The sequence below is a fragment of the Cygnus atratus genome, chromosome 13, assembly GCF_013377495.2.
Source record: "Cygnus atratus isolate AKBS03 ecotype Queensland, Australia chromosome 13, CAtr_DNAZoo_HiC_assembly, whole genome shotgun sequence".
Lineage (NCBI taxonomy): Eukaryota > Metazoa > Chordata > Aves > Anseriformes > Anatidae > Cygnus > Cygnus atratus.
The window spans coordinates 16,643,703-16,670,244 of NC_066374.1; the positions used below are offsets into that span (position 1 = coordinate 16,643,703).

General features: G+C 35.7%; 1 protein-coding gene across 2 annotated transcripts in view; it reads right to left on the bottom strand.

Annotated features, from left to right (window-relative positions):
- Positions 1-26,542, bottom strand: part of PCDH11X (protocadherin 11 X-linked) — an 85,410-nt gene that overhangs the window by 41,461 nt on the left and 17,407 nt on the right. The window lies entirely within an intron of this gene.

The following is a 26,542-nucleotide window of genomic DNA, read 5'->3' on the forward strand; positions in this document are numbered from 1 at the left end:
TCCAAGGGTAGAACCAAATCACCTGAACAGAAGTTTTATTGGAATACGTCAGAATCACACACCTGTTACAGGTGAGGGGGAAAAAAAGAAAAAAGAAATAGAGAATAAGTAGACATCCCTCCACTAACTGTCCTGGCAGGCCAGTTTCTTCCTGAGAGGCGCGCCTGAGCTCAGCTGGCTTCAGGGCTTATCGGTCCCTCCGCAGCCCACCAGCCTCTTTTAGGAAAACCCATCCTTTTTCCTCACCTGGATGCCCAGAGAGGCAGCACCTCTACCTGTGGAAGGCCTTGTGGCATAAATTGTGGGGAGGCTGGGACAGTATCACAGCTGACGCTTCCCCCGCACCAGGCCTGAAGGCGGGACAGTGCTGTGATGGCCACCGCCTCCTTCTGGAAGGTTCCCGGGGACGCCACCAGCCTCCCTACAGCAGGAGGCTCCCCACTCAGCTGCCTTTATGCCACCATCTCCTTCCTGCGGTTCCCCTGCTGCCATCTCCCACCTGGGGTTCCCCCAGCACCACCCAGTGCAAGGCATGGGACAAGGTACTCGAGTAGCACCTATGACTACCACAAAACACTGAGGGACCTCTCACCCGTGGAACAGCAAATCTACTTGGTAAGAGCTGGCACAGCGCTGCGCGTCATCTTTTTCATTCAATATGTTGAAAGAAAGCTAGGGCAATGGCTGTAGCTTTTGTAAATTTTTACGTGAATAAGCACTTAAAAAGAGTATTGCCCTCTGCACGTTCTGGCCCAGGCTACCACAGGCTGTCGGCCTACATAAATGCCTGTGTTTCATAGGTTCAGTTGGATCAATTATTCTGTGCTCCCTTTCCCCAAGCTCCCTCAGTGCAACACTTTTGGTACAGACTTTCAGTGGTATGAGAAATAATCCCTGTATTTAGTGCTGTAAAGCACTTCAGGGATCTTCCAAAATGAAAGGTGCTGTATACACTGAAGGTGTTAGCAATAACAGCTGCAGTGCCATGTGGTTTTAGAAAACTCTACGAGGAAAAGTGAACCACCCTTTTTCCGCTACTAACTACAGAAAATAAAAGTATATAAAAGAAAAAGGAAACCTGTTTGAAATAAGATTTCTCATGATTTACTAAGTGGGACACAAATAGCATGAGTTTGATCCAAGATTGTTAGTTAATTGGCTTAAGATCAAGCCTCAAAATTCATATCTCACAACATTAACAACATGCATTTATCTCTCATGCTCTTCTATCACTCAAATTCAGTAATACCATCCAATTATTTCCTCATGACCCAACTGTCTTTAATTAACTGTTCTTCCAATGTTAAGGAGAAATTCTCTCCTTGGAATACCTCCGTAGCATAAAGTGACCTTCATTTCAATACATTGCTACCATGCAAGTAATCAAAGATAGTAGGAACAGCAATGGTTACTTTATACTGTGATTTCTGCAAATTGAGTTATTTCACATTGTTTGATGTAACTTTTAAACAGGAGATGAATAGGAAATTATGTATGAATTGCAACAAAGTTTAATGCTTTATATACTAATGGTATAGGACAGAGCTTTTAGTGACTATATCAGCATATGCACAACTAATAAAGATGCCAACATTTATCAGGAGAATTAGTCTAAATATTTTAGAATTTTCTTTCTAATTATTAAAAAGTGTCCTGCTTTATTGATATGTATAATAAACCATGTAATTCTATAGTTTGTATAGATAAGAATGTAAAATATTTTTCTCTGCTATTTAAACAGAAAAAAGTGAAGCAGAAGCACACCCCTCCCCGCTCAGCCAACCAACTCCCCCAAAAACCCTACCACCACTGCAATCCTCTAACTGTTCTGGTAAAATACTTTCTAGTGCATAGCTTCTCCCATCCTGACAGATCCCCAAACTGTTGTAGAGATTGCAAACACACGGATTGCTTCTCAAAGCACTGAAGTTCTGTGCCAGGAGCGCTACACTAAAGTGATTCTGGAAAGGGGATTGAAAACTAAATTATCCAGTGGAAATGATGGAGCATAGCTCTTTAGACTTGGAAGAAAACATACAGCAACATTCAGTTGGACTATTTGTACAAAAAATAAAAAAATAAAAAGAGTCACAGAATTGGATGGAACAGAATTATAAAGATACTATTAAATGTATTCTAGCAAATTGATGTGCAGGACCCAATTTTCTGCTTCAAATTTTGTTTTACCTGTATAGTAAATGTCTTATTAAAAGTGGAGGATCTGGGAAACAATTTCCTATTACATTGATTCAAAGCCTACTGAAATCAGATGCATCTTCTGCAGGGTTTACAAAATTTGCCAGATTTTCAATTTCCATTTTGCTTTGGAAATTCAATGCCATATCTTAAGAGTAACGTGAGAGAGCCTACATATCTCAACAACAGAACTCTATTCAGTATTTACATAGAATCTTATGTGTCAACATTGAATACTTCATTTTAGATTCTATTGCAAGTATCAGACCATATTAAAATGAGCTATACTCTTGACTATAGCCTATTGTGGTAAAGTAGATGCTTAACAGAATCTCAGAAAAAATGATTTTTAAAGTTTTACAGGAATCCACAAATTTTTTGAAGGTACTATGACTCCTCCCTATGAATTCACATTTAAATAATGGAAAATGTGCTATCTGCATTTCTTCACTACCTTCCCACTGAAACTTGTCAACAATTACAATTAAATAAAAGGGGATTTAAAAGATGTACAAAATATTTCTAGCTAGACATACACATGTCCATTGAGTAAGTGTGGTCAGCCTACTGCCAACGATCATAGAATCATGTAACGTCCAGGCACAAGTGATGTGGCATAGACTAAGGGTTGTAATCTATAACAGGCAGGTTTGGGGTCTTATTTGTCATGCGTCCTTCTACATTCTTCTGACATAGTACAAGGATGAATGACTTCTTTGAAGGTTTTTAATGAGAAAAAGAGGACACCACTATATTAATAATGAGAACAGCATACATTGGTATATCAGAGTCCTATAGGTCATTGATGTTCATGAAAAAGCTTTTAAAAATTATATTGAAGCACATTTTCTGAGAGAATATTATGGACCCATGATGCGTTTTATCATTACTGGTGCACTGCACAGAACATTTTTGAAGAAAATGGAATATTGGTTCTTGAAAGTAAGAATTAAATGAGGAAAGCCTTAAAGGAATAGTGTGAACAACTATTAAGGTTTAAAAGAGATGTGTAGTCTTCCCCTATTTTGTCTAAAAGTCATGCCAGTACTCCAGAAGCCCAAGTGAAAAAGCTAATTTTGCATATAAATGGAGTGACTTCCCCATTGAAAACAGCTTATTATTTAAATGCAAAAAAAAAAAAAGATAGGAAAAGAGCACAAAAAATATGAAAAACCACACACCAGCCTACTAGCTGAAGTAATCACAACACAGAGAATCTTTGAATAACATGGGATTGTATTAAACAGTGTATCATTTGTAAGTTTTTATGCTTCCTATTGTGATAATACTGCCTGTTTCAGTCAACTAGAAATGACCAAAGGCTTTTCAGTTATTTCTGGAGATTAGATGTTTGTATTAATGTTGTAACAGAAATGTCATGAAAACACTAGATAAGAGTATTCCTTTTCATCAGCTAATTATGCCTCCAAATCTAAGACCTACCGAGAAAATGGATGTTTTTCTTCATACACAAAAGTTGTTTTGAATGACTTAAGCAAGATCAACGCAAATGACATAACGACATAATTATATGTTGCTTGATGAGGTATAAGAACAGTGATAAGATTAACTGTTCTGTCAATTACTGGTGTAAGAATTAGAAATATTGATTTGTGATTAAGTGAATAGAGAAAATAATATTTCAAATCTTTAACCTCTGATGGTGTTTATGTAACTTATCAGTTAGAACTCCTAGTGATTTCCAGTAAAATTACAGGTGCTCAGAACTTACAAAATTCAAACCCAGAGTGTGTAGTAAAGAAAACTTGCTATTCTGTTACAAAAATCTGTCAAAATTCCAAGGTTACATCATCTGTGGTATGTATTAAGCCCTAGAGCAAATTTTCCAAAGACAGTTGTTCTGTTCTGCTATAGGGTCTGGATGTATTAAAGTATTATGGTATTGAAAAGTAGCCACTATTTCTATTAATAATTATTAATAATAATTATTAGGAAACAAATATTAGATGGCTTGACAAGATTACTGGAATACTTTACTGGAACTTAATGATAGTAGTCCCATACATATTGTAAAGTATTATGAGAGATTTTGAACTTTCTCAAACTTGACACTATTAAAAAGAGTGATATAATGTCTTATGTCTCTATGGGTTTTGCAGGCCTATTTGTCTAATACAATTCCACTGTATTTTATGAGACTTGGTACATGACACCTATTTTCTCATATCTAGAGATGATGATTTCCTAGAGGCAGTATAAAGTCTCACAGTGATGTGTCTCTATGCATCAGGAGAAGCATGCATATCATCTATTTGTTGACTACTGCCAATACCAGCATTAGTGATGTTTTTTTGTTTTGCTTTTTTTGATTGTATGCCACATATCACATTTTTTTTTTCTTTTTCTGACAGAGTTTGAGGAAGTATATTATTCCTTAGTGCACAGTGTGGATGGATGCTGCATTTTTTCAAATGGAGAATAATTCTCTGTATCTGAGGGATACTGACAAGTCTGATTTTTTTTAAATCAGTTCAAGAGGTTTATGTTCAGGCTTGTCTGGAATGTGAAGGCATACACTTTTTGATCAAATCACAAAAATACAAATACTTGTAGTTCCTCTTCTATCGTCATGCAATGTTTTCTTGTAGCAGAAAAAAATGAGACGTCTTCATGGAACTTATTGTGTCAAGAGTATTCTGCCATGTATTTGCTGGTGTATTCTACTCTTACTCGACTTAAAACACACAAATACGAGCTTGAGACATATATGTTTGTTTGTTTGTTCCTGGAAAAATATATTCAGTTATCAGAATCCATTGTTTAAATTCAGATGATTTCAGGAAGATTTCAGGAGAGAAAGGAAACAAGTAATTATGCTAGTCACACAGCATCCTTTCTTATACAATTAGACATCGGTGCAGTGGGGTTCTCTGTTGTTTGTTCATTTATTAGTTTTTACACAGAGACATTAGGGGAATCCAGTTAAAAAATATCTGCAAGATGAATTTCTAAGCTGATGACCAAAATAGTGTTGTCTGGAATGCAGATTATGTTCAGATGTATGCTTTTCACTGGTCTCTGGAGAACATTAAAAGCTTTGCACTCTCCTTGACTGCTAATATTTTAGAATTCTATCAGACACAGATAAAACAATCATTAGAAATTCAGCCATCTCATTAATCTTGCATTTGACCTGAAATTAAGAAGGTGAATAATCATATTGAAATAAACCTCTAGTTAAGTATTTAACGATATAGTTGAACAGTACAACTATTTTTAAAGAAGACTTGCTATCAAAAATTTTATTTCATTTTATTTCATTTCATAAAATTTAAAATCATGCAAATTATACAATTTTTTGTTTTATTTAAAGAAAAGAAAATGTCTAAAAGCTTAAGCTGAACATCACCTCAAGTTAGCATTTATCTCCACTAATGACAGTCACCAACAAACAACCGAAAATTTTAAAATTGCTGAAAATGATGAAGAGTTTATCATGTTTTGTTCCAGCACAGGGCTCAGGTTGCAAGACTTGAGGAGTACAGATCAATCTATCCTTCAGTTATTTTAAAAGAAAAAAAAAGATGCAAGATGCTGCTTTGTTTACTTAATTTCATTTTTTTGTTGTTGTTGTTTGTTTGTAGACTGCTGAGCGTATGTGAGCAACTCATTCCTAAAATGTTAGTTTTTACATTTGCTCCTTAGAAGCATTAAGTAATACTGACCCTTTTCATGTTTCTGAGCATAATTCAATAACCCAAATAGGTTTCTAAAACAAATGTTACTACTACCTTTTATTTGCTAGTTTTTAACTTTGCTCAAGAGAACTAAGAGCTTATGATTTGGAGAATACATAATTAGTATCCTGTCTGTCTGTGGGCACTTTTGATCTTTTATAGTAGTGGGAAGGACAAAGGTCACATATAGGTGGATATCTCAACAACACCAGCACTGGTAAGACATTGCAGAGTAAGAGAAGAATGTTTTCACTAGAAGCATGAATGAGTTCCTGGTCGTCCTTAAGCAAACGTACAGAGAACTAAATATTAATTATCTGCAAAAAAAGAGCAAAATAATTGTGTGCTAAGTTGGATTTAAGTAGGTTGTACTATCTTTAGAGTTCCTGTATATGCACATATGATTTTGCATGTGATAGTTCAAATGTATCATCCTCTGTTAAAAATGAAAGAGGCTTTATTTATTTATTTATTTATTTATTTATTTATTTATTTTTACCCAGTGCTTTTGCAAATTGTCTTTGTGTAAGTCTTCATTGTTATGTTTTAGCAAGCAGGCCACCTAGTGCCTAACAGTAACAAGTACTCTATAAGGATCTTAGAAGTTTTGCAAGAATTAACACTACCCTTGGTTGACTGGCTCTCAAAATCGTTTTACTTTGTTACGTTTCTGCAAAAATAAGAGAATTAGTATTTTTTTTCCCATAAAGTGGGATTTTGACAGTTTCCTGTAAAATTTTTGAATATGGAATAGATACACACCTTTTTCTTGTTATGAAAGATTGACTTCTTTTCTTTAAAACCTAATTTTGTGAATAATCAAGCTTCTTGTACAATTTCAACCTCTTGCTGAAAAAATAAATGCCAATCTTTTTCTGCAACTAAGATTTTCTATTATTCTTGGACACGTAATTTCTCATCTAATAGACTGAAGAACAATGTAGAATTTTAATAATGTGAATGACACATCTGGTATTACCATTGCAAGGGGAATTTCCTCCTAATTTCATTTGTGTCAGTATTTTAGAGTCCAATTCAGCTTCTTTTAAGATAGTTGGCAAGGTTTCTGTAAACATCAAGAGATACAGTGCCTATTAAGCTTTCCATTTCATCTTGGTGATATACTGCTTTCCTGTACACTCACTGGAGTGAAAATTTAATAATCTCAAGAAGCAGACAACAGTCCCTCAACATAAAAAAAAGACTTTGTTTCTACACTCAGTTATGAATTACCTTCTATGCTTTCGCTGAAATAGTGATATTTGTGGTAAGATTATGTTCCAAGTTATTAGAAGATACTGAAAATATTTTATTATTCAAATTCTATAAACTAATTTTCAAACATTCTAATTGGATACGATACGTCTCAGTGAAAGTAAGTGAAATCACAAATGGTTTAGGCAGAACCAATGTTTTAGTCCTCCTAAGCCCCAGTCGGACTTAGGTTCCCACAGCATTGGGAAATGTGTATCCAGTGCTGGGTATCTCAGCCTGTGCTCTTGAAGCTCAAGTCGAATACTATTTCTAAAACCTGTTTATTCTGGTAAGTATAACACCCTGAATCTTATCTTTCTGCTTCATTTTGTAAAGTTAGGACGTACATGTGTGTATTTATATATACATGGTTCACATGAAGAAGAAATAATAAGCATTCAGTGAAACGAAGTTCTTTTGAGTGTTGAACCAAAATTTAAGGGAACATGACCTCTATTTATAAATCTAGCTCAAGGGACTATTTAAAAAAGACTTCTTTCCCAAAGACTTCTTCTGTAGGTGACTGTGACCATATAGCTGTGCAGCTTTATCCATTTAGACTGTGCTGTATCTACTACTGATGATGGGCACTTATAACAAGAAAAAAATCACTCTGAGGTGTTATACCCATAACGCTTTTCCCAGCCTAGAACAGAAAGTAAATTCTGAATATGTTTGAAAGAAAAGACTACTTTGTGGTAAGTGAAATCTCCCATTTGCCAAATTTTAAGTGTTCGTGACCTATCTAAAATTTTTATTTAATACAATCAAATTCCCCTGTAGCATTTTGTGAAATTTTAAAGTTCCACAGTAAAAAACAATTTATCCTTTCTGAAACAGTATAGTCTTATTTTCATTCTCTTGATATACAGTAGCCAGTGTTAGAAAGGTGAAGGAAACACATCCATACCTGCTTGATTGGAAACTTCTGCTTTTGTGATTTGATCCACAATATCCCTACTCAAACGTTAAGAACAGCAAAAAATAAAAAAATAAAAAAATAGAACTACTATTTATTATCTGCCTCCCCAAATCTGGGGACTGGATGATAGAGCCACTAACGCCTGTGATAATTAAAAAGAGAGTAAATGAACCAGATCGTGACATGACCATGAATCTGTCCCATTATGGATTTTTCGTTGTATATGAATGAATGTTAAATTCCTCTACTACCATCGTGCTGTGGTGAGAGAGCATTCCCAGAACTAAGAATCAAGGGCTAAATTGGTCTCTAATGGGGCTACAGTGGACAATATCATGATACAAGGATTTTATACTTATAAACATATATATATACACTCATATACTTCATACATATATACTCATATATACTCATATACTTCATACTCAGTTTTGCTGGGCTTCCAGAAGCTGACAGAAATTTTACTTTTCTCAGTCCTGAGGAATCAACGATGAAGCTGAATCCAAGAAGTGAAAACATCAATACTGGCTGCAGGAATGGCAGCACTATCAATGCTGCCTGTCCTGTGCTGCCTAGCACTTTTCCTTTAAGAGTGATGACTGTTAAGGAACTTGCTTAATCTACGCACACGTGTCTGGAGTGGAGGACCTGTGACTGGTTGTTGTCATCAGTGTGTAACATCCCTTGGGTGACAGGTTCTCTCATTCTCCTGACTGCTCATGCACATTGACAAGGATGCTGCCTGCCAAAAATGACAATACTACACAGCGTTTCTTAGCTGTATCCAGCCTCCTAGATTGCTGTATGCCACTGAACAGTCTGCTAAGTCTACTCTTTTTCACAAGTATCTCCTGTACCAAGTGTTTTCAGATCTTTTAAGAACCGGGGTCCTTCCCTGGAAATCTCAAACTTATTTTTCTGTTAGGGAGGGAAGGGACTTCAGGAGAGTCAAGTCATGCATAACAAGCCTTGTCCTATTATGAGGCTAATCTGTAAGGCTCAATCTTTATTCTTTCTATCCTCCGCATAAAACCAGATTAGGAATAACAACAAAAGGTTTTGGTTTTCTGATGAGCTAAAGCAGGCTGGAGGGACAATGGAGTGGGCAGTTGCATTTTCAACAGTTGCATCTGTTCGAAGCTCGAGTACCATGCACTGCTGCAAGAGGAGCGTAGAAATGCCAGCATATCTATGTATCAAATCTAGTCCTGCAGTAGAAACACTAGTGTTACCTGGAAAGTGGTTAATCACTTCTAATTCTTCTATTTGAGGAAATGGCCAATAGTATTAGCCATGCAAGCCTCTGTGCACTAATGTAATTAGTCTTATGCATTTTAAGACCAGATAGAATGGTATTAGAGAGAATGGAAGACTATTTTAATTGGATGATGGCAAAATCCCTCTAAGCACTATGGCTGTCTCCTGTGTTCAAAATCCTTTAAAAAGTTAACAGATTCCAATTGTTTTCTGCAGTAACAGTATTTCTATCTAAATTATATTAAATGTGTCAGCTCATTTCCAGAGTAAAAAAATGATAAAAGCACATTCAACTTCTGCAAAGCTGATCACTTTAAAGAAAAAAAAAAGATAATTAAAAGCTGTTACAACTGACAATACAACATTGCAGCTTCAAAATTCTCCACTAATTACAGCTGCTGACTTTTAATAGTAACAGTGAGTCAGATTTGACATTACAATAGCATCCCAACCTCTTCTTTGGGAGAAAGACTCTTGGGAAAATACAATCACAAGGTGAAGACACCCAGCCACGACCACTGCAAGTTTTGAAAAGACAGTGATTGCTTTCTTTTATATTCTTGCTGAGGAATCTAGATTAGTTCTCCTTTGAATGCAGTCTTTAACCAGGTCAAATGTTACCAGGTGGAGCTGAGTCTCTGGCAAATTAAGGGGTCTTAAAGGGAATGAACACAAGTCCTTAAAAATACCTTCTTCAATAGGTAATTTCCAGGGCAAGTGTAGGGCTGATATAATAGCTTCATACTGTTCCTGCTCTTGTAAAGCATTTTCATGATGGGACAGAGGAAAGGCATTCTGAAGCATACTGTACTTCTTGATTTGGTATTAATTAACCTTTTCTCAGTTTAGTATTAATATTCCACAGAAGGCAGAGAAATTTTGAAACTGCTATAGCTTAAAAACAGTGTATGGATGTTTTTGTCCTTCAGAAATAGAGCATCTACATTGTCTTTAATAGGGATTAAAGGAGGGATGAATACAAAAATTAGAGCCAGTTGGCTTTTATTCATCTGTACAACAGGAGTTGTTGACTCCTGGTCTCCCAGTCAGCCAGACCAAAGACTGGGGCAGCACGTTTCTCCTTTAAGCTTCTGCAATTGGCATTTCTTTCTACAGAAGTAGGATACAGAAGAGGAAAGGACTGAATTCCTCATGGGAAGCTGAGAAGTTTCTCATGATGGACATTTTGTCTAGGACTTGAGAAGACTTGATAGGTCCTGTACTGTGTATGTTACTTGTAGCTTCAAAATCATAAGGCTGCATATCTCTATACTCTAAGGACACTTACTGAACCTCATGTGAATTTAGGGTTATGTACTGTATCTGACAACCTTTAAACCACAGTGGTTTTTAAACCAAATCAGTTTCACTGATTTTTAATTGTCACTGAGAATTTGCTTACATAAAGTAGTTCCATCGGATTGTATTAGTGATACAATGAACAGAAATTGCAAGGTATCTTAAGAAAACACAAAATTTAATTTTTGTCTACTACGTCTACTATTCGTCTACTGTGCTGAAATGAATATTAAGATCATTTTAAGATCAATACACTGTGAAAGAGGCACATTGTTTTCAAGGATAGTCAGCACCGTAGGTTTGTCAAATTAATGGGCAATTCTTTGCAGACTTTGTCCCTTATCCTGGCTGTTTCTCCGAGTAAGCAAGATTAATATTAAATAATCCTTACTGAGGAAATCTTTTGGCCTCAAGCTAATGCCAGTGTTCAGGTATGGAAGAACTATTTCATTAGAGTTTGACCTGCTACACTTCCAAGGAGAAAGAAGAGTAGAGAAACATAAGGCCAGGGTTTTCAGTGTCAGAAGTGTGCTCTGATTTGTGGTTTTGCATAATTCCCAAAAAGTCTATTTTGAGAAAGGGTGCAACAGAACAGTGAGAAAATATTTAGTGTTGGCTTACCATCCCTTAACAAATTTCTTTCTTAAGATCCAGCTACTTGGAAAATTCACATCTCTATTAAAACTGAGTTTCAAAAGCAACCACCATCCTGTTCCCGCAGTAGACAGCAAGACAGCAGTTAGACATCCCTTGTCACCAGGGTTCACAGCAAGGGAGATTTTTGCTTGCTTCGTAATTATCTCAAACGATGTGGCCATCATGGAGTGAATCATGTAGAGCAATTAATAGGGACCCATACATTGTTGCTCTCTGCTATGACATTTTCGGAGGACTTACATGCTAATCACGTAAAACCATTTCAAGGCTACTCTTGGTCTAACTATACCCTATATAGACCTCGCTTATCTCCCTGTCTTATCAGGCAATATTCAGCTATCCTGAACCTATGACATGGGGAGGAAAAACATTCTCAGTATTGCTTCAGGCCTCATCTGGTATTAAAAGTAATTGAAGGGTAACATTTCCTTCCATTTAAAGTATCCCAAGAGTAGAAGTTAGTGGAAAAAACTTTGAAGAGCAAATGAGGAAGGTTCTAAAAGAAAAATACCCAAGGGATTGTATCTCAGACACAAATATGTATATATATTTTTTTAAATTACAGGTGCTCATAATTACTTGTAAGGCAGAAAACTAATTATGGTAGTCTTCAGGGAATTTAAACATAGTAAATACTGAGTGAAAAAAGCCTGTTTTTTAAAGATTATTTGTATACATTGCTTATACTTTCAGTTGTCACTGGTATGTAAACATTTCTCGTTTTTTCATTTTGTTGTTACACATCAATTTATTTTTATGTTAAATAATGAATACACCTCAGTAAATAAAAAATAGACCTCAGTTCTTTCCGAAATTTCTGCTTTTGAATGTTTTTAAAACTTTTCTTCTTATAAACAGAATATTCCTGTGCTTGCTCAATGTATTGCCACTATATATAGTGTATATTTAAACCATGGCAGAAAAAACGTAATTTTCCTTGAATATGAATTAATGTGTTCTTATATTAACATAAATTATAAACAGTGAAATATTTTTCATATGTTACTACATAAAATGGCTGTTGTACTACAATATAACAACAGAAAAAAGATTTTGCTTAAAATATTAAAGTCAAACACTGAGAACAGCTTAATATTTTTGAATAAGGCTTTTGCATATATCCTAGTTACTGTTATCTTCTATACACTACATATTTAATTGTTGTTCAGATGCAAAATACCACAACCCAAGGAAAATGTGTACAAGCTGTAAACCATGTGTCCCTCTCCGCATGTCAACTACGTTGGCAAAATACAGAGCAGAGAAGAAAAACATCAGTTTTATTGTATATTCCTCAGCTAATGGATTACTATAGCGTGTCTGAACTCACCAATAAGTTGTAAAATTAATCAGAATAAATTACAATTAAGTACGCTTTTTGCTCAATAAACTATGACTTCTCAGCACTGTGGTTTATCATGTATGGTTTCCAGTTGCACATTATACAGAGAGGAAGCTATGAGCTTTAAGTATCTCCTTTTGCATTGACATTAGTAAAACAGAAAGGATGGGAGAAGTGAAAGAAAAAAGAAATATTTTTTCCATAAAAGAAAAGTAGCCCCCCCCAATTTCTTACCTGATTTTAAAAAATAAGTATTTTAAATAAAACAAACTAAAGCCTACCCCAGTGTAATCCCAGTAAAGTCAATGGCATAGAGATATAATTAATTTTAAAGAACAGTACAGCCCTGTATTTTGATTTGTATTGATGTTCCATTGATTTGGGCAAGACTCCCATTGCTCTAGTCCAATTGGAGTCAACGTTCATCTTGGCGTGGTGTGTGAGAGATTCACTGTTGCAGTATTCCTGGTCTTACTGTGGCATAAGCCATCTCTAATATTATGGCACTGCAAATCTTATCCTGAGTGCTGCATTTGATGACACCGATAAACTCCACTTACTGTAGTAAACTACATTGAAAAATGTCATATTACTAACTAGAGATTGCATGGACCTTCTCTGTGTGTTACATGGCTTTGAAATACAGCACCTGGGAAGTAAAATCCTGTGAATAAACACTTAAAGATCTTTTCAGCTATAAACTTTTTCCTTGGTACAGCTAATTAAGTGATCAGTTAGGTCTAACTCTAATATTCTTGGTTTATGTACTTTCCACTTAGATCTAGATTCATTTGAATCTATAACAAGCTGTCTCATTATCCATTCCAGGTAGGTCCCAGTGACAAAGTCTTATACGGTCAACCAGTAATTAATTAGCAGAAAATAGCTATACCTCTTTGCATTTGGCAAAAATGTGTCTAGTTCTACAAGTATGCTAATGAACAGACAGATTACCATGTACTATTAGATGAGTTATAGCAGTCTAGCAGTCTAGTTATAGATAAAAAACTAATGATAAACATGGTTATTCAGTTTCTAAAAATAATTTCAGCATATTAATTTGCATGATGATACTGTCAGGTTCTCTGAAAACCCTTTTTTTTTTTTTCCTTCTGAAGTAGGGCCACTTTGACTTTTTTTTTTTTTTTAATAGCATCTCATGAACTACTTCAGTAATGGTGATTAAAAAAAGTCACTGCAGAAAGACCATGTCTTTTTCTTCCTACAATGTGGACAACTGAACTGCTTAGAACTAGGTTCATGAAATATGTGGGTTGATCTTTGGAAAGCTGGATGTATAATCGAGCTCTGTGGTTAGCCCATGAGGAAATAATTTAAGAATTGTTTGTCCTTCTGGACCCCAAGCTGACAGAACCAGAGATGGTGGCACAGAATTACCAGTCCCACTGCTGGGTCTGCTAGGCACAAACGAACTAACCAGGGATGTGATAATCAGTGGCGACCTTTTCTGCAGTGACCATGGAAAAGTGATATTCAGTCAAGATGCCAAGGTGACAAAGGAAGACAAGTAGCGGAGCACACACCCTGGACTTCAGAATGCCACTCAGCTTAGGCAGGGACTCCATCCTGATAACGCAGGAAAAGGAGCAGACGTACCAGGAGACCTGCTTGGTTTCACGGGGAATCCATGGCTGAGCTGGGGTGCAAAAAGGACACGCAGGACGTGTGTGATTCCAGGATGGAGCCAGGCCCTTTACTGAGGTACACAGTAGAAGAACAAGAGACAGTCATAAACTGCAGGGAAGGTTCTGTCTGGTTGGTTGGGGGAAAAAAATAAAAATAAAAAAAAATCACTCAGGATAATTAAGCTTTGGAACAGGTTGCCCAGGGAGGATGTGGAATCTCTCTGTGGATGTTTTCAAGGCCTGACTGGGCAAAGCCTGAAGCAACCAGTTCTGAATTCAGCGCTGACATCTCTCTGAGCAAGAGGAGATTGGTCTCGAGACTCCCAAGGTTCCTTCCAATGTGAATTATTCTATAATTCTATAAAAATTTAATCGCAAGGATAAAATACAGGTATAAATATGAGCTTGATTTGTGGGATGCAGTACTTTCATTTCTTTAATCTTGTGCCAGGGTAAAGGTATAAAAAAATCTTCACAGGAATCACATTTGTGTCAGGTCAAAAAGTCTGTGTCAGTTTTTTTAATATCAGCCAAAGATTATCAAAGACAAAAACTTGATGAGCATTCTGCATAATTGAAAAAGCAAAAACTGCTCCTCAGAACTATTTTAAATAATTTGTAGCAGTACCAGGCTTATTGGGCATGTTTTTCCTTTCTGCTAATGAAAATGATTTGAACCATGAAAATAGGTTCATCTTTAATCCCAAATACTGATTCAAGGGGGAAAAAAAGTATTCTGTATGTATTATGGATTTGTTAAACTAGGCAGCATACCTTGAAAAATGGAAAATTTCCAAGCAAATGGAAAAAATATTTCTCACATGATGTAAATAGCACTTATTACCATAGTTAAGCACACCATTTTACGTTCAGTTCAGGAACAATGATTCACTGTTTGTTATAACAGTATGCATTTTCAGCAAGAGAAAGCATTCATCCTCATCACCAAGTTAGTTAAAATAACGTCTGTGTAAGAAAATATACTTTCCACATAATGAGAAAAAAAATAAACTTCATGTAGTATTCCAGATTTTGAAACGACTGATTCAAAGCCAGAATCTACAGAACTGTCTTAAATGGATTTCTGCTTGCTGTGGTGCCAATTTATATCACCTCCCTAGCCTGGTTACCAGTGTTTTGAGGAATATGTATATATGAACCCTCAAAGACAATGGAAATTTACAGCTGTTACAGCTATGCATCTTACACGCTGTACTGTTTGTAGACATACAGCTAGAGGAGTCTGTAATGTCCACCTGATTACTTTCACTGCTTTTTCATAATGATCATTCTAGAAAATGACATTGTGTTTTGTGTATCTGCAGACCTTAAAGAAAGTTTGGCCATTGAGAAATTACAGTCATTGTACAAATAAACTGTAACAAAGTGGAATAAGTATTCTGCCTTTACAGATGGAATTAAACGTTCAGGCACAAGTATCTGATTTCCAAAAAACCCTCTGAAATCAGGAGCAATGTTCTAAGCAGTAAATTCAGATTTGTTTTTCAATCTGTATCTGTGTAGTTGTGAACATGTTATATACAATAGCCCTTCACAAATTAATTGTGATCCCACAATTTCTCATAAACAAGAATGTTAGTTAATTTAGTTTGTTAAAAGATTAAATATAGTAGGTAACTGAAATTGATGTGTGTTTTATCTAGGTGCAATTCCAAAATAAATAAATAAATAAATTAGCAGTTCAAGTTTATGGTTACAAACTTTTTAAATGGATGTAATAAATAAAGGATGCCATGTCACTAGTCAAAAGTTAGAACTACCTCAGACATTTTCCTTAAGCCACAGAATGAAAAAAGGAGAGAGAAAATACATCTTTTCCCCTAAACTTATCTGAAATTATAGCCAGTAGGCGGTCGTGCTTTAACTTTAAAAAACATGCCTGAACTTTATGACTTTCTGCCTTTATATTCCAGCAGGGTTTATTTTTGGTTCCTTTCCAACTGAAAAGAATGGACTATGAGATTCTCTTCAGGTTTAAAATAATTAGTAAACCCTTAGAATACTCATTATAAATAGATCAAAGCTTCAACCCAACTTCAACACAAAGGCAAGCCTTTTAGATCAAACTTGAACTACCACCCATCCCACATACATCCTGCTGATATCTTACTTTGGGTTCTGTTTAATTATTAACACCAAAATACTGAATAATTCATTATTTAAAGAAAAATAATAAGAAATTTAATTTAGACAACTTTTATACCAATTACATTTTCTCATTTCTTTTTTCTTTTCTTTTTAATCTGGTGTGGTTTTTGCTGTAAAGTTAATGGCCCAATCCTTCATTTATAGGTGAAGCAAGTCTAAAGTCTAAAGGAAGTCAAAAAAAATACAAGCAGGAGGCATTATGCATTAAGCAAAAAGGTGAAAATAAAGATATTTCTAATGAACAAATTCTCTTACCCTGCCAACAAGTATCTATAATTCTTGACAACACTCCCTGACGTACAGCTGCCAGGGCAATTCAGAATTAAGGTATACTAATGTGTCCCACAAGAAAGACAAAAGCGTGCCTGGATGTTACTGACATCTACACCAGCCAGATGAATCCGGACAATAATCTAAGAAGAAGCTACATTAGGAATCTGAATTCTGGAAAGAACTAAAGAGCTTTTTATATACCAGAAAGTTCTCTTCTGTACAGAGTCTGTAGCTTGTCTGAATGGAAATAGTCAATAAAACCTGTAAAATGTTTTGCTAATTGATTTCAAAACACAGTACAAAAAATAAGAAATTTGCAAAATATTTTGATGTTTGTTCCTTTAAAATATTAAAAATACATGAAGTCAGAATTATGATACGTAATCAAAGCTAGCTTCAATTTATAAAAATAATAGCAGAAAGGTAGTTTATTAGTCAGCTGGAAACTGAAATTGATAGCACAATCCTTTCTGGCCTCTTTACCATGAGCATTTCAGTATTTGCACAGGTATACTCGCCCTGCCTTAGGTCTGGCTTGTACGCTTAGCATTTATAAATCAGAGCAAGCCTTTCGATATCAAAGTAGCAAATGCATGCATATGAAGGAAAGTGTAACACTACAAATTTAAGGGTTAGCATTTTCCATTTGGAACAGCATGTGTATCGTGTAATTTAAGAAAAAGTCCAAAACTTTAAGATCTTTATTTTCCTCTTATTCTTTTAAACTTCTACCATAACTAGAAAATTATTAATGTTTTTTAAGAACTATTAAAAAAAAAAAAAAGGAAGAAGCTTGCTGCAGCAGCCTGTTCACTGTGTAGGTAACATACTGTGTAGGTAATAAGGTCTGCAGTATCACTAAAAAGCATTTATTAGTGAAAATGAGCAACAAGTCCCTTTTAAAAGAAAATACCCTTTTACATGGCATTAGTTCAAATTATCAGTACATGTCAAAAATAGGATCACTACATAAAAAAGGAAAATATACTGTAAGCACCTCTGCATTTATCAACAAAAATACATACTATGGTGTAAAACTGGTACTAAAAGGTGGGACTTAAATTTGCACATTTTCTGAGAATTGTTTTGATTCTGTTGGGTAGGCTTCATGTAGGTTGACCTGTATATCACCAATGCAAAAGCAACCATTTAAAAATAAAATCAAAGTCAAAACCAAACTTCTATGTTTCCAATATTATCTTTGAACACCTATAGGAACAAAGGGCAAACTCTGCACTAAGAATGTAATGTCATGTTCTGTATTTTTTTTACGTTAATTTTTTCCCTTCCAACTTGCTGAGATGGAATTATGAAACTCACAGTAACTGTTCTCATGCCAGGAACAGAAGTCCATAAAGTACGTATCTATTTTCACTTCATATTGGTTATTCAGGAATAAATGTATTCATTGCACTCACTTCATATTCCTAGATTGTTGAGGCAAGCGTTGCGAGTTTATGTTTGTACCTCACCTTCAGCAGTCAATCCTGACGAGAACTTTTCAGTTCTCCATAATCTAAATTCTAAAACTCAAATTACCCTCATTTCCAAAGGATTTATTTCAAGCCAGTATTATTTGTCAGAGAGAATACTGGCGATGCTGAGAATCATTACTGTAAGAAGAAATAAACACAACAGAAGTAATTTTAAAATAAAACCCATGTTTTAGAAATCATCTAACCCAAAAAAAGAAAAGCATGTAAATATTTCTTCAAACATAACTTTCCTTCTCATTCACTGTTTTTTGTCAATCCTAAAAAAATAGTCTTTGCAGTTGCTCCACAGGACTGAAAACTCAGAAACAGTATAAAGAGGAAAACATGCAGCAAACAAGTTTCCCCTAATTCTCCCAGGTAAAATACATCCATTCAAGCTTCAGTACTGCAATCTCAATAACCGTTGCTCGGTATTCTTCCATTTTTTTTCCTTCTACACTTGCTTGAGTTCACCATATAGATTTCAACAGCTGCACAGTGTATAGTGCACAGTATATTACTGTGTAGCAGTTAAGGCTAAATAAGCAGATCTTTCTTCGGGTTTTTCATCCCCACCAGACTAAGATGTCTCTATTAATTCAAATCCTCTGGTATAATTTATCTGGCAAAATGAGGCACCAAATGTTTGCCACAGGTTAGAGAGCAATGTTGAAACGAATTAAAATATTCTGTGCTGCTACCCTAGAAGCAGAAAACGAAGTGAGGTCCTGATACATTTTGCAACTGGGTGGGTTGAAGCTGCAATGTATTTTAATTTAGATGAGATTGGAAATTTTTGTTATATCACACTAATGCGACTGAGACCATATTACGTTTAACCGACAGTTCTAAACGAAGGTGTAACTTCTTAAATTTACGATTAGCCTTAAAAACAAAACAAAAACCAAAGTAATTATCTAAATGGTTACATTTTATTTAGGATGCATGATACTAATTTTAGTTGATGTTCGTGTAATTAATCTAATTTACACACATTCATATGCGTTCACATTCTTATTAAAGCTGGTTTTCCCACAGAAAAATCAAGCAAAAATTATTCAGCAGTTGAAGCAGAAGTCAAACCAAAAAGTGTTTCTTCTGAGATGTGAATAACTCATGGACTCTTGTCCAATTATAGCTTTCACTTCAGCTTCATACAAATCTTCTGGTTGGTTTGAACATACAAGTGTGTAGTTGTGCATGCCTCCCTCAGTAGCATTAACAGACAATTGAAAAGCAAGATACAGTTTTCTTATTCCTCATGAAACTTTGGGAATTTAATCACTTTCCCAGCATGTAATTCTTTCAGTAACCTTAATCAAAATTCCATGAAAAAATAAAGAAACAAAACCCAGAAACAAACAGCACCAACAATAAAACCTGCATGAATATCAAATTCTGAGAATATAGATTTGGGTTTAAAGTTTCATCATTTTCTTTTCTGCGTACGCGCAAATCAACATGGTTAAGTACAAATTGAAAAGTAGTTTAGAGATTACTTTGTTAGTAGCAAATAAAAGGATATTCACGTGATGTACAGAATCAGGCAGCACTATAAAGTAAGAGCTTTCCTAGGTCTGTTGAACTAACAAATGTGATTTTTCTTCTCCTTGATTTGCTTTGTAAAGAATACAAGATCATAACTTAGCTTACTGGCTTCCTTGCTTACTGAAACTGAATTAGATGCTGGTTGCCAATTCTGCTACTTACGAATGGTCTGCCACGCAATCCACTTCTAGGATTTCAGGACTCAGGGCTGAGTACTCAGTAGTCTGTGATTTTCCTTACACAATTTTAAGGACAAGTATTACAATTCACTGCAGTCATGCATTTAAGGAACAGTTCACTCTAAACTTCAGGTAATTGTCTTCCGGAAGTTAATGTTACAAATTAACACTAAAAGACAATAAAATTTCATGTTTCATCAGGATGTAATTTCATGTAAGTCAGTGTAAGTGCATTGGTGTAAAAAGAGCATGCACGGAAGGTTGACTGTGTGCTCACATCAAACTAATTTCAGAGTACCAAAATGGATGTAAAATGATGTCACTTCAGAAACGTTCTCTTTGGGGTGCAAGGCAAGTCAGTATGTTGGTGGGGCACTGGCCCAGGCTGCCCAGAGAGGCTATGGATGCCCCATCCCTGGAGGTGTTCAAGGCCAGGTTGGACGAGGCCCTGGGCAGCCTGCTCTAGTGGCATCCCTGCCCATGGCAGGGGGTTGGAACCACAGGTATTTAAGGTCACTTCCAACCCGAGCCATTCTGTGATTCTATTATATGGTTCTCTATAGAAACATTTTTACTAACTTAAATAGAACATTTTGGAAATGACAGAATTTAAGTTGTAAAAACTAAAAATGAACCACTAACTGTAATGCGATTATCTTTCGAAGTTCCTTGAAGACAAGGATACTCCATATATGCACTAGCTATTCCCAAATGTTTTTGCTTTCCATAGTAATGTGTTGCAGAGAAAGCTCTAATAATTTCACTAATTTTGTAGAAAGGGTCAGATCCTCTCTGACATAAGCGAGGCTTGAAGCATTTGGAATTACGATGATATACAATACCTGAGACATTGGAGCCTTCTCACGAGTTTGGTCTCACACAGCTGTGTGTATGGGGGAAACCACGAAAGCAATCTCCCTGCAAAGGCCATTTTCCCACATGGAGTCCTAAAATACTGGATGCATAGTGGGGCTATGCTGGATGACTGAATGCTTTGGAAACAAGTTGTTAACGCTGTTTTATCTACAGCTTTCAGCCATTATCTATTTCAACTTGTAACTTAAGTCTGCACAAATTTTTGTTACTGTTTTTGTTCACTTTTACGTCTTCTCCTCTTCAATACAATCTCTGAATCAGAAATGTAACTGGAATAGAACATTCAGCTTAGGGCCCTCTATTTTGCCAGATAGTACATACCTGCCATGATATGTCTTCTAAATCAGTAATTTCTGCCTAATCGTAATGTAAATTGAACACCTAATGCAGATTTAAGTAAATGGCATATCTAATATACAAGGTATTGCAGCTCATTCATAGTGATCTCAGTTCAGTCACTCAGATTCATAGAGCTATAAATAAAATCAGCTGACTCCTAGTTTACCAGTGGTGTCTAAATTAAATGACTATTACTCGGTATGGATTCTTTTAAGATTTCTGAAAAAAAAAAGTAAATGTTAAAATCACAGTATATCTATGTGTAGAGGTGTATTCAGTTCACAGATTAATATATCTGTTCATAGTAATAATAAACATCACATCTGATTACTGAAAACTCACAGCGAGTTTTCAACATGTCAACATCTGCAGGTGCAGATTCAGACAGACAGAGGACGTCCCACTAGCCACTTCTCTTCATGGAAAGCAACCTATCACCAGTCTTCCCTGTTTAAGAAAGTCCTGTGCATTGTAATGCTTCTGCTGACTGGTGTCAGTGTTACTACACAGGAAAGAAGTTTGCCTCTTGGTTAGAATATAGTGAACCCAGACTCCAAAGATGCCTTGACAGCCAACTCAAAATAGATCTAAGCACCCAGAGAATACTCCTGCAGTTCTGTATATTGGAAAACTTTCCTGATGTGGTCAAATTCAATTAATAGGTCTTATTAATTTTTAGGGTGGATTATGTGAATGACAGGCTTCCACACCTTTGAATAGTAATTATCGGTTCACCATGGCAGCCTTCAAAGCAAGACTTTTATTTATTTGCTATCCTTTGTCTCTGTGGTATCACTGTTGCTGATTTTTTTGTTGGTTTCATGCTGGTTTTTATAGTTCAGTTACTGATACTTGTATCCTAATACTTGTAACTCGTATTTTTCTTCTAGATAGCAGCAAAAGCAATACTTTATGCAAGCCCTTGCAGATAATTTTGGATGATTTTCTTCCTCTTTTCTATTTTTGGAAACATATTCAGGTGATATGAACAAACTGAAAAAAAAAATGATAAACAGAAAATGAATGCTCGTTATACAAAAAGAATCTCTACCATTTTTTCCATCAATTTCATGTTGCAATAGCAATGAAGATTTCAATGCAGGTATTCCTGGCAATTAACAGCTAGATCAGTTCTCTTGATTACCGCAAGCTAGCAGCTTCTTTCAGTCTGTCATTAATGCTCAAGAACTTTAAGCTCAATCACTGTTGCTTAAGCAATACTCATTTTGACTGAGTGCCGTGTTGTGCCACATCGCCCATTGCCCACAAGTAACGATGCCTGACTTCAGAGTCTGGCTTTTTGCAGTTCTCTCTCCTTACCTTCCATTTCATTTTACCAATTGCTGAATTTTGTTGTTTTTCTTTTAAAAAACCTGGCTTTGTTTTGTTGTTGTTGTTGGTTTTTGTCTCTTCGTTTTGAAGTTCCTAAAGAGGGAAATTTCACTCTCACAGTTGAAAATAAATCTATTTAAATTGAAAATGGAACCTGTGAATACAGACGTTTACAACAAATTGCAGGCTCAGTTTTAACTAGAATGGGAAACATACAAGTTAATGCAGGTGCACTTGCATATAGCATCACAAACCAACAGCTACTTGGTCTGTAAGTAATTTGCATTTTCACTATTAGACTGTACACCTCACAATAAACGCATACTTAGCTAACATCAAATACCTCAGCACTACATTTTTGCATCTAATCATTTAAAGTTGATATAACAAAGTGATGCATCACTACGGAAATGAAATGGACTTTTAAAATTTATCAATTCTTTGATAGCAAGAGAAATGTTTGTTTACTTAAAAAAAGAATGCAAGTTCCCAAGCATGTGATAAAAAGGATTATTTTAAATCAAAATCTTAACTCTTTCCCACTTTCTTTATAAGACGTAAATACTCTAAGTTCATATATGAAAGGGACCACGTGATGTGGGATTTGCAGTAGCAAGGTTCAGGACTGTTAAAACCCACAAGCTCTCTTCCAGTCTTCACATACTCATTTTAGGAGTGAGAGTATATATGATAAATAATCCCATTAGTACTCTCTAAGAATGTTAACAGTCATACTAAATCTATATGTAATTTAGTGCACATCCTGGTTTTTGAAGCAGGCAGACAGGCATGTGACCAGGCTTGGAAGAAAAGTATTTGTACATGATCAGCTGAATTTTAGCAAGATGTCTGCATGTTTGATTTTGCACATTTTTACATTTATCATTAGTATTACCATTTTACATTATGTTCTAAAGCTGTTTGGAGCTTAAACTAAGACCATTGCAATTTTTGGAAATAGCAGTGTGTATCTTTCACAATAGTAAATAGTTATGGGACAAATTATAATTGTGGTCTGATTTGGTAACCTAAATCCTTAGATACTTTTAACTTTGGTAACAAATTATTGATCAAGGTTAACAAAGCTTTAATCATCAGATAAGTAGGTTTATACAGATATGTATGCAAGGTATGTAGCAAACAGTGTATTGCTGATAAGAACTGAATCCTCCAGTCCCCTATACCTACAGTACAGTAAGACAAAGAAACTCATTATCACAACAGAGAAGCTGAAACTTACATGTCATTCATATGAAAAAACAAAGCACCGTGGGTGGTGGTTTTTTTTTTTAATACCAATGATTAAGATAACTCAGCATAGAATGACAGAGTATTACACAATTTGCTTCCTCTGGATTTGTTTCCTGTTTAATCACGGTCTAACATTATATCCTACAATAAAATCAAGTTCAGCAACCTTGCAAACATTACACATAACTAACAGCATTCTTCTTAGTGTCCCACCAAATCACAGAACTGTTCATGTCAGAAGAGTCCTTGAAAGGGCTCTAAATCCCATGTCCTCCACAGGTATGTGCCAGTGCTGAGCTCCAGACAGACTGCTTCAGGCTGTGGCCAGCTGGGCCTTGAAAACCTCCAAGAACAGACATTCTACAGTGTTTCTCGGCTACCTGCTTTACTGTCTCAATGATGGAAGCGGTAAATACACATTCCAGAAATGAATAACAAATTACTTGTTATAATTTGAGTACTTTTTTTCCTTAGGAAGTCAGGCTCGTTCACTCTATTACACATACATGTTTGAGAACCATAACCTACAGTCGTTTTGGTAACTCTAGTAAGTTGAAAACAATGATCACCAAAAAAAACAAACACAAAGCAACACCAAACCAACAAATGTTAGTGATTACACATGGGTGACACTTTTGCAATCATTACTGGCCATCATGCTGAACAATAATCTGTATGCATACTTACTATGCAGACACCTTATAAATAGCTAATGAATGATTAAATGAAATTGCTGTTTTCATAATGAATTAGTACAAGATCTGTTGTACATAATATTTGGATTATCTAAATGGTTTAACATACTCCATTTATAAGTATTCTGCAGCTGGCTGTTACTACACAGATTCATCATTTAAGTATTTTTAATTGTTTATATGTCATTACAATATGCCGGAACTTGTTTAAATATTTTTTTTTAATTAATTTTAATCATCTGGGTCAAACAGAACCACACGGTATTTCTGAAAAAAAATCCTTCTTTGGTAGAATGGAACAGAGCAGAAGTAGGGGCTTGAGTTGCAGCACAACTGAATATAAACTGGATGAGTTGCTGCCTTTGGTCAAGGCAAAATTTCTTTGCCCAGATCTCATTCTGGGAAGCTAAATATTCTTTCTAAATCTCTTGTGAAGCTGAGCTTGGTTACATCATTCACATTCTTCCCAAGTTTCCAGTGTGCTATATTTGCCCAAGAGGGACTTGGACTATGTACAAATTCTGTTCTGAATCTCCAGTAATTCTCCCACAATTTCCAATGCCTATGGAGTTATAATGCATTCAGTGCTAAAGAACAACGTTGCAAAAACTTGAAGGGTAAAGATGAAATATCAGCTGCTCCAAGATCATTGTTTACCAACCTGAAGGATCCTTCCTAGTGGATCTGTGTGATTTAGCCTCTAAAGATTTTAAAAACCTTGCACCAGACGTCTCTCCTTTTATTCCATGAAAAGGACATTCTGAAAGATGGTAATCAAAATACATTTGCCATATTTCATGTTGAATCTGTGAGCAAAATGCATATATCTATGTTCTGTTGCAATCAATCTGTCAGAATCTGCACAGAACACAAGGTGTTGTGTACTCTGGAAGTGTAGGTCATTTGCTGTCAGAAGAAACAGATGAGGATAAGTGAAACAACACAGGTCTTATCAAGTGAGGTAGTATTTATGTCATACTGATAATTGACACTAATCAGAACTGAAAAAAAAAAAAACAGAGAAAAGGGAAAGAATAAACTGTCTCTTCTGGCATCATACTAAAAATCTTCATGAAGAGCTCTGCAACTACCCAAAAAGTATCGCTGGCAATCTAAGTCAGTCCCTGCATAAAGTAGTAGTTTATAGTCTATACAATTGGCAACACAGCAATTTCTAATGAAAATAAATGCATAGACAAATGGCAGATTTCCAGCTCTATGGACATCAACACGTATATAATACGTACAGTATTCCCTTTCAAGGTGCACTGAACCACAACAACTGATACAATTTCACACGTAAATTGTCATCACTGGTTCTGCAACCATTATTAGTGAGACAAGTTTACCTCAGGTTGAGCTGAGCCTCCATGAATTTATACCTATCTCCCTTGTTCTACAGTTCTGTCACATTTTGCCTGAAAATAAGCTAGAAGTGCAGTGTCTTCGGTTCTTGCAACTCATTTTCCTTCACCAGATTTCCACACCAGTTACAGGGTACCATTTATCTTATAGTCACCTTGCTACTTCTTAAATAAATACAGACAAAAAAATGTGTGAGTATTCAGTGGGTAAGGCATCAAAGAAATTCCACAGCTCTGGCATTCAGTTTGAAGCTATTGTACTGGGGTGCTTCTTCATGAGAATTTAATGTTTTGCCTTGTTTCTTGCTTTCTCCTAGCTTGGCAAAATGTATCAGGGCTCTTGGATATTTTTTCCTCAGTATTTGAATGTCTTGCTTCAGAGCTTCTCTTTATTATGAGGCTCCAATGCCATGGTTTCCTTGAACACTTTCGCTTCATCCTGGCACTCTGCCTTGGTATTGCAGCATATTCATCTCAGTTCTTTGGCTTGCTGACCATGTACATCTGCAACCATGTCTTCACGTCTATGAAGTTTTCATCTAGGGCTCTGCTCTTTTTTTTTTTTTTCCTCTCCTGCTCCATTGTAAATTTACCAGAATTAAGGTAGGGTCCAACATTATCTCAGACAATGGCATAACACAGTGCTCTTGAGTAACACAATGTACTCTTATTTTTTTTTCCTGAACTCTAATCCTTTCCCCACATGAAACGGGCATAACCTAATTAATGACTGAAAATCAGCTCCTGACACATAACATGAATGCCCAGTT